The 21,800-nt window shown below is 47.1% G+C and overlaps 1 non-coding gene and 1 pseudogene across 1 annotated transcript; one reads left to right on the top strand and one right to left on the bottom strand.

Moving 5' to 3' along the window:
• Positions 1–17,738: 17,738 nt before the first annotated feature.
• Positions 17,739–17,810, bottom strand: TRNAD-GUC. Its single transcript has one exon. It is a non-coding gene; the product is annotated as a tRNA-Asp (tRNA).
• Positions 17,811–20,128: 2,318 nt separating this feature from the next.
• LOC120407225 lies at positions 20,129–20,307 on the top strand (annotated as a pseudogene).
• Positions 20,308–21,800: the final 1,493 nt, after the last annotated feature.

The following is a 21,800-nucleotide window of genomic DNA, read 5'->3' as shown; positions in this document are numbered from 1 at the left end:
ATCCCAGTGGGGGATGTTCCAGAGACTTAATCTGAACCTGCAGTTTACTCCATCACTGCTGCAAGCCTGAACTAAGAACTTTGCCATTACTGTATGTAATTGATTCCATTTAACCAATTCTACCTCTCTTCTCTACCTTTTTCCCTTTGTAAATAAACCTTTAGATTTTAGATTCTAAAGGATTGGCAACAGCGTGATTTGTGGGTAAGATCTGATGTGTATATTGACCTGGGTCTGGGGCTTGGTCCTTTGGGATTGAGGGAACCTTTTTCTTTTATTGGGGTGTTGGTTTTCATAACCATTTATCCCCAGGACGAGTGCACTGGTGGTGATACTGGGAGACTGGAGTGTCTAAGGAAATTGCTTGTGTGACTTGTGGTTAGCCAGTGGGGTGAGACTAAAGTCCTTTTTGTCTGGCTGGTTTGGTTTGCCTTAGAGGTGGAAAAACCCCAGCCTAGGGCTGTGACTGCCCTGTTTAAGCAATTGGTCCTGATTTGGCACTCTCAGTTGGGTCCCGCCAGAATCGCTCCGTCACAGTGGCGTAGTCGTGCTTGGATCCACAGAACCAGGTCAATTAAGCTTTGGGTCAGAACCCCACGCTATCCAAATTTTAACTTAGGGATTGAGAGTTTGGTTGGTTAAAGATCAGTGACCATGAGACAGCTTTCTGGAAAAGCAAGGAAACTGCAAGCCTTGAGAGACAGCCTGCAGTTTGATTATGAGCAAGAACTGGCAAAAATTCGAATGGAAGAGAAGCAAGTCTTGGCCCAGCTGGAGAAAGAGGCGGCTGAGAGAAAGAGAGAGGCGGCTGAGAGAAAGAGAGAGGATGCTAAGAGAGAAGAAAAAGCTCTTAAGGGACGTCTGGAGGTGCTGGCTGCTGAGGAGGAGACTAACAAAATACAACAAGAAACTGCTAGACTCCAGCTCCAAGTCAAAAAAGCAAGGGAAGAACGGCAGAAACTGTATCCTCTTGAAAATCCAGTTTATAACTGTGTTGATATATGGGGTTACTCTGGGCAGTTTTCTATGTTTAACCAGTTTTGCTATGGCTGGGGAGATGGGAGTTCTAACCTGGGGAGAAATATCTGTTTGTCTGTGCAAGAAAGCAGTGTGTCTGTAAATGAAGTTTCTGAATGTCTGTCTAATGTTTCAGAAGTGAATCTGGAGTTAGATCAAGAGCAGAAAGATCTCATTGGGGAGGAAAATGTTTCTCAGGTTAAATCCCTAACTGAGGAAGGAGAGGGTCAATTTGTAATGGGTAATGAATTATTGGCTAGTGCAGCTTGTAGAAGTAAACCTGAAATGGGTAACTGTGATTTGCTAAAAGTAGCTCAGTGTAGTGAAAAGAGCAGCAGCTTATCTGTTGGAAGAGGCAATGTGCCTGAAAGGGAAAGTTTGGAGGAGCCTAGGCAGCCTTGTGAGCTGATGGCTTTGTCTAATCAGCAGTTTGGGAAGGGAGGGATAGTGGAAGATGAGTGTCCATATCCCTTACCTGTTTCCTGTGTGGAGAAATGTGACAGTGGAGGGAATGTGCCTGTGTCTGTCAGGAGTATTGACTTGCCTATAAAGGAAGCTACCCCCGTCTCCAAGCAGTTGTCTGTGAACAGCCCTGTGTGCTGGGACAAGGGAAGTAAAATCCCAAGCTGTGTGTCTGGTAAAGGAGAATGTGTCCCCGGCTCTTCTGTGTCTGTGGAGCAGACAGAAGGTGCCTGTCAGCCTGTGATGATTGAGGGTGATTCAGTTGTCTCGAAGTTGGTTGTAAATACGGCTAAAGCCCAGGAAGGGAATAGTCCTGAGTTTGTGTCTGCTGGGGAGAATGACACTGTGACTAGGTTGCATCCAGTTAGTGTCTTAGCAAAATCCCAGAGACCAGACAGTTCTGGTGCTTGTAGTTTGCCAGTTGCTAATGTGTGGTTGGAAAAGGGTGCAGCAACTCTGTCTGATCAGGGTGATACCCTAGCCAGGGCACAAGGAGAGCATGAAGGTGATTTAAGTGTGTTACCTACTGACAGTTTGACAACTTGTAGCAAGAAGGAAAAGATTCCTGAACTTGTTCATGGCCAAGGGAAGGAGACTGCTTCTGACCTGTTATGTAGAAAGTCTGTAGGTGTGCCTAAAAGGGGATTGTGTAGAAATCCGCCTGTGGGGCCTGAAGTGAGTCTAAGTGTAAGTGAGACCCAGAAAGCGGCTGTGGTTGCTCAGGGAAGTGTTCCTGTAGAGCAAGCCCTAGGTGGAGAGGGGAAGGGCAGAATTTCTGAGAGGGGTGAATTGCTGCTTAGAGAAGCTCCTAGGGAAAGGAATCCTCATGGTAGCCTGTGCAAGCAGTTTACTGCAACTGAAGGGTGTAAAAGTGATTTAATCAAGGAAGTTTCAGTTCCTAACAGCCAGAAATTTTCTGTTGTGAATGGATCCACTGACTTTCCTTTTGAGAGATCCAGTGTGGGCAGCTTTGAAAGGGTCTCAGGTGGAGTAGAAGCTGTTAAGGAAGTTGAGCAGCCCTATAACCACCTGGCTGTGTGTGGCCAGCTTGTTGGTGGGGAGACAATGCTGTTTGGACAGGAATGTCTCCATGCTGAATCTGTAAGTGAGCAGTCTGTGCTTCAGGATCTGAGGACAGATTCAGTTACTGGTGTTTCAGAGCAGAACAGTTGTATGGCTAAATGCTTGAGGAGGCAGGGGAGAGCAAGCCAGCTCTCACCCTCAGACTCTTTGGATTTGTGTGGTATCTCTGTGAGATAAAGTCCAGCCTTGGAATCCATAGCAGCTGAAGAGTTAAAAGCTAGTGTCTGTGTTGATGCGAATTACTTGGCTGGCAGGGAGAAGACAGAATTGCTAATAGCTGTTAGCACAGAGGGCCCGCCCCATCAGCCAGTGAATTCTGTTAAGCAAGAGAAATCAGGGTTTAATCCAGAAGGAAAGAGAAGACTGAATTTTGCAAAGGGAAGCCACAGGTTAACCCTAAAATGCCCAAACTCCAATGGTATTGAGCCAAGGGTGTGGCATGACAAACATCATTGTAAATGGACACTTGCAATGAATTTGTTGTTATTGCTAATGCTAATTTTTGTAACTAATGTGTTGCTATTGCCAAGAACTGTAAAAATGTACGATGTGCCTAATCTTTTGGAAAATCCCTTGAACATGTTGAAAGGAATACATGAAAACACACTTTATGTTAAAGGGCCTTGCTATACTGATGTTTCACAGTTAATGCCTGTAAACAGTATTGGAACTTTTCACAGGGGAAGATACATTCCAGACCTGATGTGCTGTATGAGAGGGGAAACTGAGGCACACTACCATATTGCTTTCATGGCTAAATGCCAAGATTCCTGTACTATGAACAACATCAATATCTACATTGGTGTAATGTTAATTGGGTTCCAAACATTGGCCAGAGCTGGTATGGATAAAGTAGCTGTTTTCTTTAGCTCTTGGCAAGATCACATGAAACATACAGGAACCATGCTGCAAAAGCTAACCAAGTTATACCTTGAGTTTGTAAGGAGATTCATTCATGTTATTGAACATGACTTTGATAAACCATTTCTGTTATACACTGGTATGGCCTCTAGCCCAACACTAGCTGTAGTGAGACAGACCCAAGGAAAGGGGGCTCTTGGGATGCAGTCAGCGATGTTTTGTCATCCCTTCCTGCATCAATTTTGCGTTGGGGGTGTGACGTTATTGATATAAATTGGGACCATACAGAACATGGGTTGCAACCAAGGTCCTGCAGTGGCACCAAATCTTAGATAAAGGGGGTCATCTAAGGTGTCTAAGACCAGATTATGGGTTGCTGATTATAATTATGCTGTCTATATGTCTGTATCATTTTTAGTTGAAGTTATGAATGTTGGCTCGATGCTGTCTGTATTTCAAGTTTGTGCTGTGCTTCTGGGGGAAGCCTCCCAGACAAGCTGGTGTTAGCTCTGCCTAGCCTGTTTGATGGCCCATTAAGGACCATTAAGGACACAATGGACCCATGGAGAGAAGGCAGACACGCCTTGTGACTCAGCAAAGTATGCAGGGACTGGCCCATGTGACTCCAGGCTCCATCTTGCTGTAAATTTCCACAGTGAAGACAAAGAGATTCTTACACCTGGAAAAGCCTATATAAGGCTGATGCTTCGTCTCCATCTTGTCTTCAATCCTGCTTCTGACCTCTGGGGGGACTTTGCCACAAACTGAAGCTCTACACCAGGGACTGTTGACCCATCCCAGCGGGGGATGTTCCAGAGACTTAATCTGAACCTGCAGTTTACTCCAGCACTGCTGCAAGCCTGAACTAAGAACTTTGCCATTACTGTATGTAATTGATTCCATTTAACCAATTCTACCTCTCTTCTCTACCTTTTACCCTTTGTAAATAAACCTTTAGATTTTAGATTCTAAAGGATTGGCAACAGCGTGATTTGTGGGTAAGATCTGATGTGTATATTGACCTGGGTCTGGGGCTTGGTCCTTTGGGATTGAGGGAACCTTTTTCTTTTATTGGGGTGTTGGTTTTCATAACCATTTATCCCCAGGACGAGTGCACTGGTGGTGATACTGGGAGACTGGAGTGTCTAAGGAAATTGCTTGTGTGACTTGTGGTTAGCCAGTGGGGTGAGACCAAAGTCCTTTTTGTCTGGCTGGTTTGGTTTGCCTTAGAGGTGGAAAAACCCCAGCCTAGGGCTGTGACTGCCCTGTTTAAGCAATTGGTCCTGATTTGGCACTCTCAGTTGGGTCCCGCCAGAATCGCTCCGTCACACTGGGGTTGCCAACTTTCTGACCCAACAAAACTGAACACCCTCATCCCGCCCCTTCGCAGAGGTCCCGGCCCGCTCAATCCATCTCCCTCCGTCGCTCGCTCTCCCCCACACTCACTCACTCGCTCCTTTTCATCGGGCTGAGGAGGGCTGGGGAGGGTCCCTTTTCAACTGGGTGTTGTCGGGACAGACCTGGGAAGGAGGCTGCCTGCCAAACACCTTTAAGAGGAGCCGTCCCTCCCTGTCAGAAAATCATCTCCCTCCTTCACTTCAGTGATGGCTTCAACTGTTCCTTATCCCGGCAGAGCCGGAGGATTGAAAGCAGCAACATCAAACCCCTGTGCAGCTAGCAGGAATGGACACACACACTCCCTTGTATCTCAACAGATATTTAGTTTTACTCTTGGTAAACTACAAGGCTAAAGGGACGGGCGGTGGCACCACATCTAAGGAATGAAACACAACACAATCATCATCGTTATGACCATCGGTGCCTCTTTATTCTTCCTTTGTCTCTCTCTGACTGCCGTCGCCCTCTGTCGCTTCACTGAGAGTGCCACACTCACTGCTTCCGACACACAAAGACTCACACACACATCTTGCATGCAAAACCTCACCAAGGAGTCAGATGCACCTGCTGGTTCCCTGCACCCCTGTTCTACAGAATCCAATCCCAGGGAAAGCTTGTCAGGCCCACAGCTGGTGGGGAGTCCTGGGCTGGAGGATTTAACCTACAGTGACGGCACTCGCAGGAAAGATGCTGAACGAGTGCAAGTTAAACATTGGGAGCTCCGCTTCCAGTCCCCTCACAGCTCAGTCCATCTCTCCAGGAAAGGGGCACATCTGAATTCACAGATGACTCAGTCTAGCTGCGTAGTTCTTGTTTACACCCAGTCAGCTCTGAGGCCTGTTTCGCACCCTGGGTTTGAGGAGACCGTCAGAACCGACTCTCTGCAATAGCAAAAGCAGGAGGCCGTGTTATTGCTCCTGCCCCAGCACAGACAGACAACGAGGGAAATGGTCTGTGTTGGAGGGTGGGGCTCCCTGCCCTTGGCTAAAGACCAGCACCTCCCTTTTCCCTTTGTCACTCGTGAAGCTTTTCTTTCAGCAGCGAGCCCTAGAGCTCAGTTGCTGGAGCGCTGCGTTTGTCACTGACGCTCGGGGAGCTCCAACATCACTGGGCTCTTCTGCCAGCAAGTCCAACGAAAGGACTGATTTCCTCATGTAGCCTGCTCCGGGACCGTCAAAAGGATCTTGTCCCATTCTTCTTCATGGAAGGCCATCTTGTAGCCTGCAACAACATCCATGGTGTGATGGCAGCCCTCAACATCGTTCACAGTCCACATGAGTGGAGACTGTTCGTTGATTCATCGAAGACGAGTCTTAAAGATGTTTTACTGCATAATGGCAATGTTTTGCCATCAATTCCACTTGGTGATGCAGTCCATATGAAGGAAACCTATGACAACATGAAACAACAACATGAAACCTCTCTGAGGCTCTTATCTGCTCCACAGGGACGTCTGTCTTCTCACTCAATTAGCAGGGGGAAAGGGGAAAACCCCAAGGAGGCTCCTCCTCGCTCACAGGCGTGACCCTGTATTCTCTCTCACTCCTCAAGGGAGACCTTGAGAAGGAGACTCCTGCAGCAAAGCCATTTCCCCACCCTGCAGCCTCTTTACCTGCCCCTGCTCATAGACTCTCTGTGAGGTCACCGCTTCCCAACCTCCTTTGACCAATCAGCCCAGCTCCTGTAAAGGCTAGTGTGATGTCACCGCCCTGGACAGCCCCTTTGCATCTTTGAGCTGCTCCTGCTGTGTCACACCCACACCCCCACTCACTCAGTGTTACTTCTGGACACCAAGCAGGCGACACATGAAAACATCAGAGGCTGCTCAATGGGCCATACTTCGTTTTGCAGAGATTTGTAGACGTTAAGGCAAGAAGAGACCTTTGGATCATAGAATCATAGGACTGGAAGGACCCCAAGAGGTCATCGAGTCCAGTCGCCTGCACTCAAGGCAAGACTAAGTATTATATAGATCATCTCTGACAGGGCTTTGTCTAACCTGCTCTTAAAAATCTCCAAGGATGGAGATTCAACAACCTCCCTAGGCAATTTATTCCACTGCTTAACCACCCTGACTCTTAGCAAGTTTTCCTAATGTCTAACCTAAACCTCCCTTGCTGTAATTTAAGCCTCTTGATTCTTGTCCTATCATGAGAGGTTAAGGAGAATAATTTTTCTCCCGCCTCCTTGTAACAACCTTTTAGGTACTTGAAAACTGTAATGTCCCCTCTCAGTCTTCTCTTCTCCAGACTTAACAAATCCAATTCTTTCAATCTTCCCTCATAGGTCATGTTTTCTAGACTTTCATCATTCTTGTTGCTCTTCTCTGGACTTTCTCCAATTTCTCTGCATCTTTCCAAAAATGGGATGCCCAGAACTGTACACAAGAATCCAGTGGAGGCCTAATCAGCACGGACCTAGGCTGGGGAGACCTAAAGAAGGAGACTCTCCGCAGCAAAGCCCCGGGGGTCTCTGAGATGGCCCTGTTGCCGGCAAAGAGGCCCGAGGCGACAGCAACAGTGGTTCATTGCCCGGTGTGCTTCGCTTCCAATAAACACACCAAGGTGGAGAAGCAAAAAAAAAAAGTTTATTTGAGCCCAAATAAGGTGCAAGGGAGACATAGCAATCTCAAATCCTGCACACAGATACAAACAGCCCTCTCTCTTTATACATGATTTTAGCTTAGCTACAGCATTTTGGCTGTAGAGCAATGTAACAAGCCTCTCCTAGCTGCCTCCTGGTGGGGGGAGGCTGGGGAGCTGTGGGGACCTGTTTGAGAGGGTCACTAGTAGCAGCGTAGCACAGGAGGTGTCCTATCGGGTTGAGTCATTGCAGATGATGATGTAGTGCAGCAGACCCCCGTTTTGCCAACCTTGCATTAGGCAGCTTTCGATCTTAACTGAACCACCAGTGCCCACAGGTGCAGCAGCCGGCGATTTGTCCTGTGGCCGCTAGGTGGCGCTGCAGCCTCGCACTTTCCCGTTCCCCTGGGTATGGGAAGGTTTGAGAAGGTGACCTGGCCCCACCCGGCCCCGGTTAGTTGCTGTCAGTGGGGTCTGCTGTGTAAGGGCTGAAAGAGTCAATTTTACTGGCATTTTATGATCTTTCAATCATGAAGGGGAGCAACTGCTTAACCTGACTGAAGCATCTTATCTCGTTTCCAAATTGAAGTGTCTCCTCTTTGTGTGCGAAGAGACAGTTTAAGGGGACGCCACAAACGGGAGATGCTTTTGGTTTGGAAAACAAACTCTTTTTGCAAAGATTTTTCATCCAAATTGATTTAGGATTAATGGGGTCAAATTCCATGCTGTGCCCTGTGGCTTTAAGGCATTGGAGAACTGCTGAAGAGGTTAAAGGCCGCAGAGCTGGGTAGCTGGGTGTGGGGCCTCCAAAGTTATTGTGCTCTGGTGAGACTGAGCAGTTGTGGGGATTGTGCAAGCTGCGGTGTTTACAGGCACATAGAAAATGTAATGAAACTCCATTTTTAAAACCACCCATGTCTGGGAATGGAAGAGAAGCTCTTTGAAATAAGTGTCCCCTTCATACTCTTCAAGATCCCTGGCTCCAACACTCAGCTGCCTCAGGGAACTCCGTGGTGGTGCATTTGATGGAGGATCAAGAGGTTTCTGATTCAAGTCCAGCTGCTCTCTTACATGTCCTCTTTTTTAATTGATCTATATTTTCATCTCCATCTCCTGTATGTTCAGGAGTTCCGCTGAACGGGGACGTGAAATGAATTTCATCATTCAACATTTTCCTGTTAAAATGTACAAACACTGAGCAAAGCTGTCCATCAGCTGAAATCCATTCTGGTCCTCTGAGGCGCTAGTTTGTTTTCATTCTTGAAACAAAGATAGACTACGACTGTAGATTTGCAGGTCCTTGTTCTCCACGAGCGATGCCGTGCAGAAGAAGGAGAACCAGTGGTTATCAAGTGGACACTAGGGAGTTTAGACTTGCCTTGCAAGGGGAGTAGTGGGGACAAAAGACATATCTGGCTTCAAGACTAAGCCTAATACATTTATGGAGGGGATGGTATGATGGGATAGGCTAATTCTGGCAATTAATCTGGCAATTGATCTTTGATGATCAGCAGGTAAGTATGCCCAGTGGTCTGGCTGGGATGTTAGATGGGTTGGGATGTGAGTTCCTGCAGAGAATTCTCTCGTGGGTGCTGGCTGGTGAGTCTTGCCCACATGCTCAGGGTTTAAGTGATCAGCATCTCTGGGGTCGGGAAGGAATTTTCCTCCAGGGCAGATTGGCAGAGGCCCTGGAGGTTTCTCGACTTCCTCTGCAGCATGGGGCACTGGTCACTTGCTGGAGGATTCTCTGCAGCTTGAGGTCTTCAAAGCACAATTTGAGGAGTTCAGTAAGTCAGACATAGGTTAGGGGTTTGATCTAGAAGTGGATGGGTGAGATTGTGTGGCCTGCGTTGTGAAGGAGGTGGGACTAGATGATCATTATGGTCCCTTCTGACCTTTGAGTCTATGAGTCTATGAGACCATGAGACCATGGGAGGGTGGGGAGGAGCTGTGAGGCCGGCGGGTGTGTGCGGTGCAGGGCATTTGGAGTGTGGGGGCTGCTGGGGGGCCGGTGGGTGCCTGGGCTGCTGCTGCCCCAGCCGGGTCTGTATGGGGGAGACATCTGCATTAGCCCCCTTTGTGCCCAGCTCTGGGGGGCAGGGAGGGTTCGGACTCTTTGCGGTGGCTGGAGCCAGCCGCTGAGCCGGAGCCTGCCGGCAAGGGGAGAGACCTGGGGGAAAGAGCTGGGGCTGAGCAGGAAAGTGAGTCTGGAATTCAGCTCTCACCGCCCCAGATCTGCCGCTGAGGCCAAAGCAGAGGGTTCTTTTGGTTCAGTTCTTGGGTAACCTGCATTGAGCTGTGCGCTCATTGCTTACAATCCCTTCAAGCCTATCTTTGCATAGTTAATCAATGTGTGTTCTATTTCCCCCTAAAACTCTGTGTTTTGCTAGATGTGTTTGGGGCACCTGCTCAGGACCAGAGACTGGTGCATGATCCTCTCCACTTGGAGGGAGGAGCAGACTGGGGAATAAACTGATCCTGTCAGGCTTTTGGCCAGGGCAACACGCTGCAGCACCGGGGACCTAGGCTGGGGAGCTGGAGAGAAGCTTCCTAGTCCCTGCAGCTGGGTGTGTCCCTGCCTGTGCAAAGGTTTGTGTGAGTGCAGGGCCGAGCGAGCTGCATCTTCTCCCAGCAGCTGTGTGAGAGGGAGCCCAGGCTGGGGAGACAGAGGGCTCAGCGGTACCCCAGCTCCAAGTTGCACCCCTGGGGGCCTTTAAACATTAGGAACCATCAGAGTTAAGGTGACGTGTACAAACTTCGTGCAGTACTGTTGTGCATGCGTGTTATGATACAGACTCCCAAGCGTGGCCTTGGGGTGAATTCCCTGCCCCCGACAGCATCAAATTCCTCCAGACCACCAAGGGAAGTGGTGCTTTCTCCATCCATCCCTTGATGAGGTGCCTTTGTGGAGTCTGCTTTGGTCCAAAACTTGCTAGAGTGCCATACAGGAGGCCTGGGCTGTGCAGAGGGGTCAGATGAGATGATCTAAGTGTCTTTTGTGGCCTTAGTCTCCAAATCTCAGCAAAACTGAGTGTGGCACATTGACAGCCTCTGAGGTTTCCATGTGCTGCCTGCTTGATCCCCAGCACTAACCCTGAGTGCATGGGGGTGTCACAGGGAGAGCAGCTGAAACATGCAAAGGGGCTGGCCAGGGACAGGACATTAGCCCTGCAGGGCAGGGGTGGGTGAGGCGGTAACATCACATCAAATCCTGCACACAGATACAAACAGCCCTCTCTCTTTATACATGATTTTAGCTAAGCATTTTCATCACCCCCCCCACACTCCTCCTCTCCCCCCACCTTTCATTCCCATGCAGCAAATACACTTTGCAATAGCAATTATATTAAGCAGTTAAGTCATACTTGGCAAAAACCACTTTAGCTCGTTAGCAACTCGTCTGTGATCAGTTATCTGTACTTTCCCACCATGGGGGCTACGTTCTCATGCATATAACTTTAATTACAGCATCTGCTTTCCGCCTATCTTATTTAGTATTGGCTACATCTAGTATTAAGCAGCCTTGCAGCTGCCGGTAATTAGCACATAACACAAGAGGTTACAAAAGTTTAGTAAGGCTAACAAAAGCACTTTACATAAAGGTACTTTGGGTCACATAGGCCCAAAGCCATCCTCCCGAGTTATCTAGATTTATGCTTAGTGACACCAACAACTTCCCCCTTTGAGAATACTCAACAAACCTTTTGGCTGAGTCTTCTCAAACTTTGAGGACAAAAAGCAATTAAGCTCTAGGGAGCTGTGGTTAGTAATGAGGGGGTATTCAGTTCCACATTCATCCTCCCCATGGACCCAGCAGGATTCGGTATGTGGGAGCCCACACCCACCCTAACCGGTCCAAATGCTTGGAAGGAGCACTGTAAATGTACACACTTCCACCCAGAAAGTGTCCAAGTATGTCTTCATGACCACAGATAGGATGGTACTCCTGATATGTCTGTAAGGGCAGTGGGTCAAGTCTGGTGCTCAAGATCACTCCAAATGGCCATCAGCTGGTCATTGAGGAAATCCTGAAATTTTAAACATACTAGATCCCACTGCAATGCCTTCCCAGCCTCAGTGATATTCAATACCATCTCTATCAGTAACTTCTGGGTTATAGAACTAAGGGTGGAAATGACATGTAACTCACCAACTTCAGCCTGTACTTGGGTTAGCTGAACTTCAGAAATAAGGCTAGTGGCCCTTTCTGGTTGGCCCAATTTTTTATCATGTTCTTGGCCTTTAAGAATATTCCAAATGGCTGTTACACTGTTAGCCCCAGCCCACAGGGATCTGCCCAATTTCTTCTTTTTCCAGAGGAAATAACCCAGGTTCTTTGTTGTGCTAATCTAATGGCAGCCCCTTGTGAGCAATCTGGGTATGTAAAAGTGATCTGAAAACTGGATAAAGGCAATGTCATTTAAAATCCAATTAGGGAGGGCAATACATACTGAAAGATTTATCCAAAACACAGGGCGCAGCCTATAGAATAAACCCCAAAATCCAATTAATACCACATTCCCAAACATGGGTCCCACAAGTTTCTTCCTGCCAGTGTATAATTCCTCGGGTTTCTTCACCAGGGTCAGTTCTCAATGTCCTTTCTGGTCAGGAATTCCTGGACTTTGGCAATGTCAGTGAAATGAGTGTTTCTTCTCCTTTCCCGAAACAGTTGTAGTTCAGCATTTTACAAGGGAGGGATTACGAGTACATCACCCTGTAATGGTTTTGCTTCTTTTAGAAAAATTCAAAGGCACAGTAAATTTGTGCGTGGACAAGGGAGAGGTTCAACCAGCACGTCACCTTGTCCTTTTTCCCTGCTGTCCAGAAGCACAATAGACCTAGAAAAAGGAATAGGCTAATCATCAGTAGGAAAATTCTTCTGAGGTGGAGGGGTCTTTTTGCAGTAAGAATCATGGGTCCAGGCAGTCAGTCTTTGGCACATCACAGCGGTGTTGGTAGTCAGCAGGACTTAATAAGGGCCGTTCCAGCATGGAGCCAAAGCAGTCTTTCGCTGGTGGTCTTTTACATTGATCCGGTCTTCTGGTTCCAAGGAGTAGCGGGGCTGCTAGGGTCTTCAGTGCTTCTTTACCTGTGAGAAAAGAAACCTAACACATTGCATTAGTGTCTTTGCAGATTTTACAGCTGCTTGGGTATATTCAAGCCCCCCCCTTTTTGGCTTCTTTTAACCTACAAAGGAAACTTTTACTTTTTATTTATACACCTTTTGTTAACAATGAACACATACATTAAATAATAAGTGTATGCCACATATACCCTTTTACTAAATTAACCTTATTACAGAGCTTTGGGACAACAAGTCAGGACAAGCACACCCACTTTGAGGAGTTCATTCAATACAAACTCTAATCCAATAGCTTCCCACCATCCCCAGCCCGCTGGCTAGAAGTCTGAGGTAGCCAGAAGGATCCCATGCACAATATGGGGAGTGGGTTAACTCTTCATGTCCTTGCTTCCAAAGACTGTTAATATGCAAATTTTAATAACTTCAATTAAACAATCAATTTAAAAACTTTCAATTAAAAGATTTGGCCAATGAAGTTTCTCTTTCTCTTAAGGAAATGTACTAGACTTTAGTATATCACATTTTTCCTGATGTATCCAAACACTTTGTATTCTAAGTTGAACAAAACAAGTATCTGCGTTTCAATCCAACCCTTTCACTTGATTTTAAACCAGACCATCCCATGAAAATATTAAACACAACAATTCTGGCCACAAGACAAACACCACAAGACAGAACATAGAACACAAAACTTAATTCTTTACTCCATTAGTAAATACATGGTATATTGAATGCTGTTCAGCTGGCATTAATTTTCTTTGATTATCTAAAAGACAAAAAACAGAGGTCTGCCCCTTCTGGGCAGTCAATTATTACTTAAAATACACAAATACCTTTATTGATTTCAGACAACACAGGGGAATTACCCCATATTTTCTTGTATGTGTTTTTACAAAGTTCAACTGCTGTTCCCTTTAGCAACTACAGAGTTAACTTTGCACTTTGCTTTAAATCACTTACTTGTTCCAACCTGTTTTTCAATCTCTCTGTCTGTTGCCTGCCCGCCTGGGCCCGATCCTGCTTTTCTTGCTGAACCGTTGCTCCCATGGGTACCAACTTATTCCACAACCAGTTTAGCTAGGAGGCTGGGCTTTTCAACTTGCCCCCACCCTTCTGGTCTTTTCCCTAAAACATTTCTACTCACAAGACTACCCGGGTCCTCCCTTTTCTCCAACCACTTTATTGCCCAGTCCGGCTACAACTGGGGGTAGATCCACCTGCCACCCTTTCCGGTCAACCAGGGTCGATAGAGGAATGCTAACCCCCCCTCCAGTTCTCAGACTTACTGCGGCTGAGAGTGGGCACACCTTTAATCATACAATCCTCAACATATAACACCAACAATACCAAACAAAGCAAACATAAAATAACAAGGGTAAAACAGATAGATGGTGTAAATTCTGCAGGGCTCCCCCATTCTCTATTGCTCACTAAACTGTGACAAATTTCTGTTACCAATCAATTCCTCATGTCAGGTGATCAAACTGACACTGCAGGACAGTGGTGGGGAGGGTGGATAGAGAAAGCACACCATATAATCAAATTTTAAAGCTTCATTAAAAATAATAAAACAACAATGGAGAGTGTTGGGAACACTCCCACATCACTCAGGAAAAATATGAATGTCCCAAGCCTTAAGCCACTTTAATACTTACACATATCCAGACTGGCCACGTCTGTGTATAATGTTCAGAGAAGGGAAATAGGTGGACAGGAGATTATCCTGTATACAGCTTGTCCAGAATTTCCAACATGCTTCTGCTCTTGGGATGGCTGTTCTTTTACACCCTGGAGTCTCCTGCGGTGTCTCTTTCAGAGATTCAAGTTCAGGTCAGCTGCCTGTCCGGCTTCGGGGTTGCAAAAACTGTTGGATCTCACTGAACCGTTAAGCTTTGCAAATGCAATCTCAGTTCTGTAACTTGTATTGCCTTTGGTTTTCCTCTGTCTCTATTTTCCACAACCAGCTGGGGCTGAAAGCAGTTTTTCTTTGTACTTAACATAGTCTGTACTGATTCTTGACCTTGTACGCAGAGCAGCTTTCTCCTTATCTCTGGGGTTAGCCGAGTTTCAAATTAACCCGTTCCTAGACAAATTGCTCACACTGTGTCAGAGGCTCTTCTTTGGTGATTAAAAGCTCCTCTGAGATGTATGATCTTATTTAGATTGAAGGTACCTTCTAATGGGCATTGTTTAGATATAAAAATTCCAATTCTCTAAATACCTGCAGGTTTTAAGACCATAATGTACGTACATGTAATATGCTGGGGTACCCTTAGGGGGTGAGGTGGAATGTTTAGACTGTCCCTCCCCCATTTTCCACTTACACACACACAGAGGGTGCCCTGTCCGCGCTAGCGGCACATAAACTAAGGATCTCTCCCTACAGGGCACTCACACAGGAGAGACTAACGGGGATGACCACGACTCTCCTACACATCCCTTCAGCAAAGAGCGTCGGCTAGTCTCTGGGAGACACGGCACCGCGTACTCTGATTGCATCCAGTGAGATGATCAGACTGTCAGTAGCCCACACGGAAAGGAAGGGGGGGAGGGAAGATGGGTTCACACATTCCTAGACCCAGGCAGCTTCCTCGCCGGACGATGCCAGGCTGAGTCAGCCCACCGTGGGTCGGATCTCCTAAAGATCCACTAGTTACCGGGCTTGCGTTAGAGCAGTCCTGATCATTAGCATTTGCTTCACAAGGTAGTCTGGGCGTCTTCCGGTAACAGCCACTCACACTGGTACACACACACACACACACACACACACACACACACACACACACCAAGACCATTATTTCCTATTACCACGATGCATCTTATCTTGCTGCACAGTCAATAAGTTCAGATTGCGTGAGCCCAACAGAGACAGACGTCCGCACGGACAGTTCTCCTCCCAGTGCAGCTCTGGGGCATATGATGAGGGATTTTTACAAAAGCTCTACATACAAACAGCTTCAGAAGCTACCTGTTCACTGACAAAACAGGAGTAATTGGAGGATCATGTTGTAATTAAGTGATCCTTCCGGTGGCCACCTTTCCTGGCTCTCTAGCTGATACTGAGGCCAGTCTACTGTACAAAATCTTTTCAGTTTACTTTTAGTCAATGGATCCAAACCAAATACCTTCCAATTTGCTAGAATGCATTCTAGGGGCGTACACCTTGCCCTACTAACCTTACCCTGTCCTTGCCCCATACCATGGGCTTGCCCTTGACCCACTATAGGACGCTCTCTCGTCTAGTGGGAATTACAACGGATGGGCGTCCCCAACCTCAGGCAAAAGTCCACACTACTGGACTGTTCCTACCTTATCCACAGGACCGGTTCCTCACCATCGCCCGCAGCTGCTTCTCCACTATCTGAGTGCGTTGCACTGTTGTGTCCTCCAAGGTCAGCCTGACGCGTCTCTGCCGAGGCCCCCGGTAAAGGCACCGGTGCGCGCTGGGCGTTGGCTGTGACCATCGTCCACCGGCCATTGGAGGAGTCCGGGCAAGGCACAATTTTGCCTCGAGCCCACCCAGGGACGCCAAAACTGTTGCCGGCACAGAGGCCCGAGGCGACAGCAACAGTGGTTCGTTGCCCGGTGTGCTTCGCTTCCAATAAACACACCAAGGTGGAGAAGCAAAAAAAAAAAGTTTATTTGAGCCCAAATAAGGTGCAAGGGAGACATAGCAATCTCAAATCCTGCACACAGATACAAACAGCTCTCTCTCTTTATACATGATTTTAGCTAAGCATTTTCATCATCCCCCACACTCCTCCTCTCCCCCCACCTTTCATTCCCATGCAGCAAATACACTTTGCAATAGCAATTATATTAAGCAGTTAAGTCATACTTGGCAAAAACCACTTTAGTTCATTAGCAACTCTTCTGTGATCAGTTATCTGTACTTTCCCACCGTGGGGGCTACGTTCTCATGCATATAACTTTAATTACAGCATCTGCTTTCCGCCGATCTTATTTAGTATTGGCTACATCTAGTATTAAGCAGCCTTGCAGCTGCCGGTAATTAGCACATAACACAAGAGGTTACAAAAGTTCAGTAAGGCTAACAAAAGCACTTTACATAAAGGTACTTTGGGTCACATAGGCCCAAAGCCATCCTCCCGAGTTACCTAGATTTATGCCTAGTGACACCAACACAGAGAACATGAAAAGGTGGGAGTTGCCCAACCAACTCTAAGAGGCTAATTAATTAAGATGAGCTATTCTCAGCAGGAGAAAAAAAACTTTTGTAGTGATAATCAAGATGACCCATTTAAGATAGTTTGACAAGAAGATGTGAGGATACTTAACATGGGGTAATAGATTCAATGTGTGTAATGGCTCAGCCATTTCCAGTCTCTATATAAGCCGAAATTGATTGTATCTAGTTTGCATATTAATTCAAGTTCAGCAGTTTCTCGTTGGAGTCTGTTTTTGAAGCTTTCTGTTGCAAAATTGCCACCTTTAAATCTGTTACTGAACGGCCAGAGGTTGAAGTGTTCTCCTACTGGTGTTTGAATGTTATAATTCTTGATGTCTGATTTGCATCCCATTTATTCTTTTGCACAGAGTCTGTCTGGTTTGGCCAATGTACATGGCAGAGGGGCTTTGCTGGCACATGATGGCATATATCACATTGGTAGATGTGGAGGTGAACGAGCCCCTGATGGCATGGCTGATGTGATTAGGTCGTATTATGGTGTCACTTGAATAGATATGTCGATAGAGTTGGCATCGGGCTTTGTTGCAAGGATAGATTCCTGGGTTAGTGTTGTTGTTCTGTGGTTGCTGGTGAGGATTTGTTTCAGGTTTGGGGGTTGTTTGTAAGCAAGGACTGGCCTGTCTCCCAAGATCTGGGAGAATGAGGGATCATATTTCAGGATATGTTGTAGAAATTTGATGATTCGCTAGAGAGGTTTTAATTGGAAAAAAGACAGGAAGCCAATCCCATGCCTGTCCCTTCTTCTGTCTTCCTCCACCCCTGGACCAAGTCCCTCCCCGTTTGTCTGGGCCATTGTCCTCATGCCCCCGGCCAGCCGATTTCCCTTTGCCGCTCTGAAACGTGCCCCCACGTGCAGGCCCCGAAGCTAGGCCCGGGGGAGGCTTTGGCTAGGGCGAGCGTGTCCTTGCGAGGTAATTGTCTCTCTGGAGGTGAAAGTCATCAGTGCGGGGTGCGAAGGGAAGTGGCCGTAGAAGGAGAATGCAAGGCATGTGGCGGGCAGGCCAGGGATTTCTGTGTCCCCACTTCAAAAGGGGTCACCTTCCCCGTCGGGGAATCGAACCCCGGTTTCCTGCGTGACAGGCAGGGATACTCACCCCTATACTAACGAGGAAAGGGGCACGGGGAGGGGCCCCAGCTCCCACAGACCAGCTATGGGCAGCATACACCTACACCGTCACATGGGCCCCAGCAGGCAACAGCACCCCTGGCCCTCTTCTGCTTCCCAAAGGCTTTGGCCGCAGCAACAGCCCTGGGAAAAGCCCTGGCCCTCCTCACCTGCCCTTGCCCAGCAGGACGCCTTTCCGGGCCCACACAGCTCCTCACACAACACCCGCCTGGACCTTGCCTTCCCCTACCAGCTCAGCAGCACCTTTTTTCCTCTCAAAACCTCCTCTTGCCACCCTCCCCCTTCCACACTTCAGACTCACCTCATCACAAACTCACCCACGGCCGCTTTGGCTTCTCAAGCGCCTCTGGAGGGACGCAGCTTCCCAGGCACGCAGATCCTTCCCTTCAACGCGCACTGGACGGACATTCCAAACACAGCCCTTTCCAGGAGGGAATGCGCTGCTTTTGGACCCTGGCGCCCAGCAAGAAGGCCTGCTACTTTTTTTCTGACCGATGGACCCCACTGACTTGCCTTTCCCAAGCAGAAACTAAGGACCGGCTGATGGCTCTCTTTGCAAACGGACGCCATCAGACTGAGCCATGAGGCGTGCTGCAGGATAGCCCCTCCCCACCAAAAAGCAATGCTGTGACCCGGAGTCGAAGCGAGGCTACTGCGGCCACAGCGCAGAGTACTAACCACTATACGATCACGGCCAGGCGCTGGGGGCGCAGGTAGCAGCGCAGCGGAAAATGCTCAGCTCTGCGCTCTCGGGGTGGCCACCTACCTCGCCGGCGGCCACAGGTCTTTCTCAAGTCTCCCCATTACAGTCACAGGTAAAATGCTGAGCAAAGGAAAAAAGACAGGAAGCCAATCCCATGCCTGTCTCTTTTTCTGTCTTCCTCCACCCCTGGACCAAGCCCCTCCCCGTTTGTCTGGGCCATTGTCCTCATGCCCCTGGGCAGCCTATTTCCCTTTGCCTTTTCCATGGAGAGGAATGTTTATGAGTTTGTACCCAATTTTTTAAGGCTTTGCTTTGGCAAGGCTGTTGTCTGCTGTGAGAAAAACAGAAGGGGGCTACCTGAACTGGTGTCACTGGCTGAAGCTTTTCTATAGTATATGAAAAAAGCTCAGAGCTCTGAAAATGATTTTTTGGGTTTTTTTTTAAGTTTCTCGTGTTAGTGAGATGGTTTCCTAGCTAGCAGGGGACTGTTTTGTGATGTGTATTCCGCTGGCTCTTTGGTTTTGTATGTTTTTGGCAGGAACGGTGGAGGAGAGTGTCACGGTTGAAGAGCAGCAAAGAAATGTGTTGTTGTTTGTGTTAACGTTTGGTTTGTCCTAAGAGTGTCTGGTTTGGAGTCATTTGTAACTCTTGGGTTAGTTATTGGTAGCAGCTTATTATTGGGCCCCTGAGTTGAAAGGCTGCTCTTGCAGATTTTAGTTTGTCAGTGTTGGAAGGTCAGTTCAAGAGCTGCTTTCTTAGTCTAGTCCGTGAGGGTTCTTCTGCCGCCCTCCTTAATATACCTTCCAGAAGGTGATTGCATGGTTTCCCTCGTCTTCCCACAGAAGAGAAATTGTCCATCCCTTTCCTGTTGGGAAAACTCCAGTGTTTTAACTTAGGAAACGGTCAACGTTTTGCCCAGATGAGGGCTGGTTCATAGGAGCAGAAAAAGAGGAAGGTTGTTGCCCTTTGAGTCAGATTCCTAGCATTTCAGGCCAGAAGGAACCAGCCGATCATCTCAGAGGGACTAAGGGGCACCAATGCCCCAAATGGCGAGGAATTGCTTTGATGCAATTGACTGTCTGTTTGAGCTAGTTCTGTGGGAAGGAGCAGAAAAGAGCCTGGGGGCTGCGGGATAGCGCTTGCATAGGCTTTCTTTGCCCTGTTTTGCTGTAAGAGTTAACAGTGAGAGATTGGTAGTCCAGGTCAGTGGGTGGGTTTATGGAAATTAGGAGTATAGAGGGGAAACCAGGGAGAGGACGGCGTCTGCAAGACTTGTCTGTCTCTGAACAGAATTGTGTGTGAAGGGTTCTTGCTTTGAAGTCTTCCACTGAAGTCATTTCGGGGAAGTGATTCTCAGGTAGAGTTCCCGAGTTGTGGTGTTTGTTGCGTGTCTGGGTGCTCGTCCTGGTGAGGTCGAAATGGGTGGGCGCAGGGCTGTGCATGTGTAGCAGAGTGTAAGCATTGTGTTTTGGGTCTTTGCTGCTAAGATCAAAGTGTAGGGGATGAGTTGTCTCCTGGTCTCTCTAAGGTTGTGATCAAGTGTCTTGATGTTTTTTGTCTTTTAGCCTCAAGATGAAAACCTTGTCTGCGTCTTGGGAACCTTGCTATGAAAAACATTATCTAAGTTGTATTTGTCTTTATCAATTTAATCTCTGATATGTCCTTTATGTGAGGACTGTTCTTGATTTTTGAAGCAGGGGGGGTTAGAACAGAAGCTTGCTTTGTCTGCCCCATGCATTGACCTGGTATTGCAGTGCTTCCAGGAATGGTGTATCTCCTTTAGGGGAGAACCTTCTGGTTAGAAAAGAGTTGAACTGTGACACTTTTTTTAAAGGGGATGTTTTTTGAAGTAGCAGAAAAATCTGGGTGTTTTTCTTTCTTTACAGTTTCTTGGAAGTGTTTTGTGAGTCTATAGATGTGAGAGGTTCTTCTTTGTGTTGCTAGAGAATTATTTAAGAAGCTGGACTCCTCCTTTCTGCTGTGAGTCTTTCCAACAGTATGAGGGACACATGCTTTCCAGATTCTGGGTCTGTTGGGGAGAAGGGTTTTTTTTGTTTGTTTTTTGTTTTGTTTTGTTTTTTTTTGGGGGGGGGGGAGTTGGTAATATTTGAGGTCACATGTATATCCACACCTGCATGAGTTACATAGACTTCTCCCCACCCGGCCTATGTTCTATGTATCTTGGTTCGTAAGATCAAGACAATCTAGTTGAAGCAGGGTGAGTATGAAGTCTACCCTGCCTTCTGTTGGTGATCTGTTGTCAAGGCCTTTTGGGGCTGATGTCATTTGCATGGTTACATCCACCCCGGATTGCATGATGGGAGAGCTTGTCCAAACGGCCATTTCAGCTGCTGTGGGCTGCCCAGTCTCTTTGTTATTGGGGCAGGAGTAATCCAGTGTATTTTCCTGTTGATTTTGGATCAAGGACAGAGTAACTGTACCTGGCATTTGAGGCCTGAGAGTGTCACCCTCGCCTGGAAAGAACTCACCATTAAGGGGTATGGGTTCCAAAGGGCAAAACCTGGTGAGAGGTAGGAATGAATGTTTGTTGAGTTTGTGGACGTGCTGGTCCTGCTGATGTTCTTTCTGCTGTCCCTGGTGTGGAAAAACAGAGGCATTTTTTAATCTCTTCAAATTGTTGTTAGTGCTGCAGTTGCTTGCCCCAGATCATGCCGTTAAATTTCTTTTATAGTGTGTTTTGTTCCTGAGATGTAAAAGGCTGCTCTGTGCCTGGTGTTATGGAGTGAGGTAGCAAACGTTAGTTGCAGAGGGGGTGCATGTGCCACAAAAGTCATGCCCCCAAAAGAGCATTTTACCCAACAATTAAGTTGCTGCAGTTTACTTCATTGCCACGATTTTATTCAGCAGTACATTTCTACAAACTTCACTGTTTAAGTGAAATTGGAGACTACTAGCCAGAGTGTGTGTATATGTGTATATATATATATATATATATATATTTTACTTAAGCATCAATGATTTTAGATGTCTGTCATAGAACAATATTTACAATGAAATCATAAATACCTCTATTTTTAAACTGAAGAGAGAAAAAAATCCATAAGAGTTACATTTAGAAACTTCAAAAGAGTCCCATAGTAATAAAAACAAATATTCATGTTCACTCTCACTTAATTCACTATGTTTTGGAACCCATGTCCCTTGTCTAACAAGATTTATGTAGGTTCGGGTGAGTCCCGAAATCATGAGCTGCTAAGTACCGTTCTACTGTCCTTGGTTCATATCACCAGGATAACTACACTTTATTACTC

Source organism: Mauremys reevesii, linkage group 5 (assembly GCF_016161935.1).
Source record: "Mauremys reevesii isolate NIE-2019 linkage group 5, ASM1616193v1, whole genome shotgun sequence".
Lineage (NCBI taxonomy): Eukaryota > Metazoa > Chordata > Testudines > Geoemydidae > Mauremys > Mauremys reevesii.
This window is presented reverse-complemented; position numbering and strand designations above follow the sequence as displayed.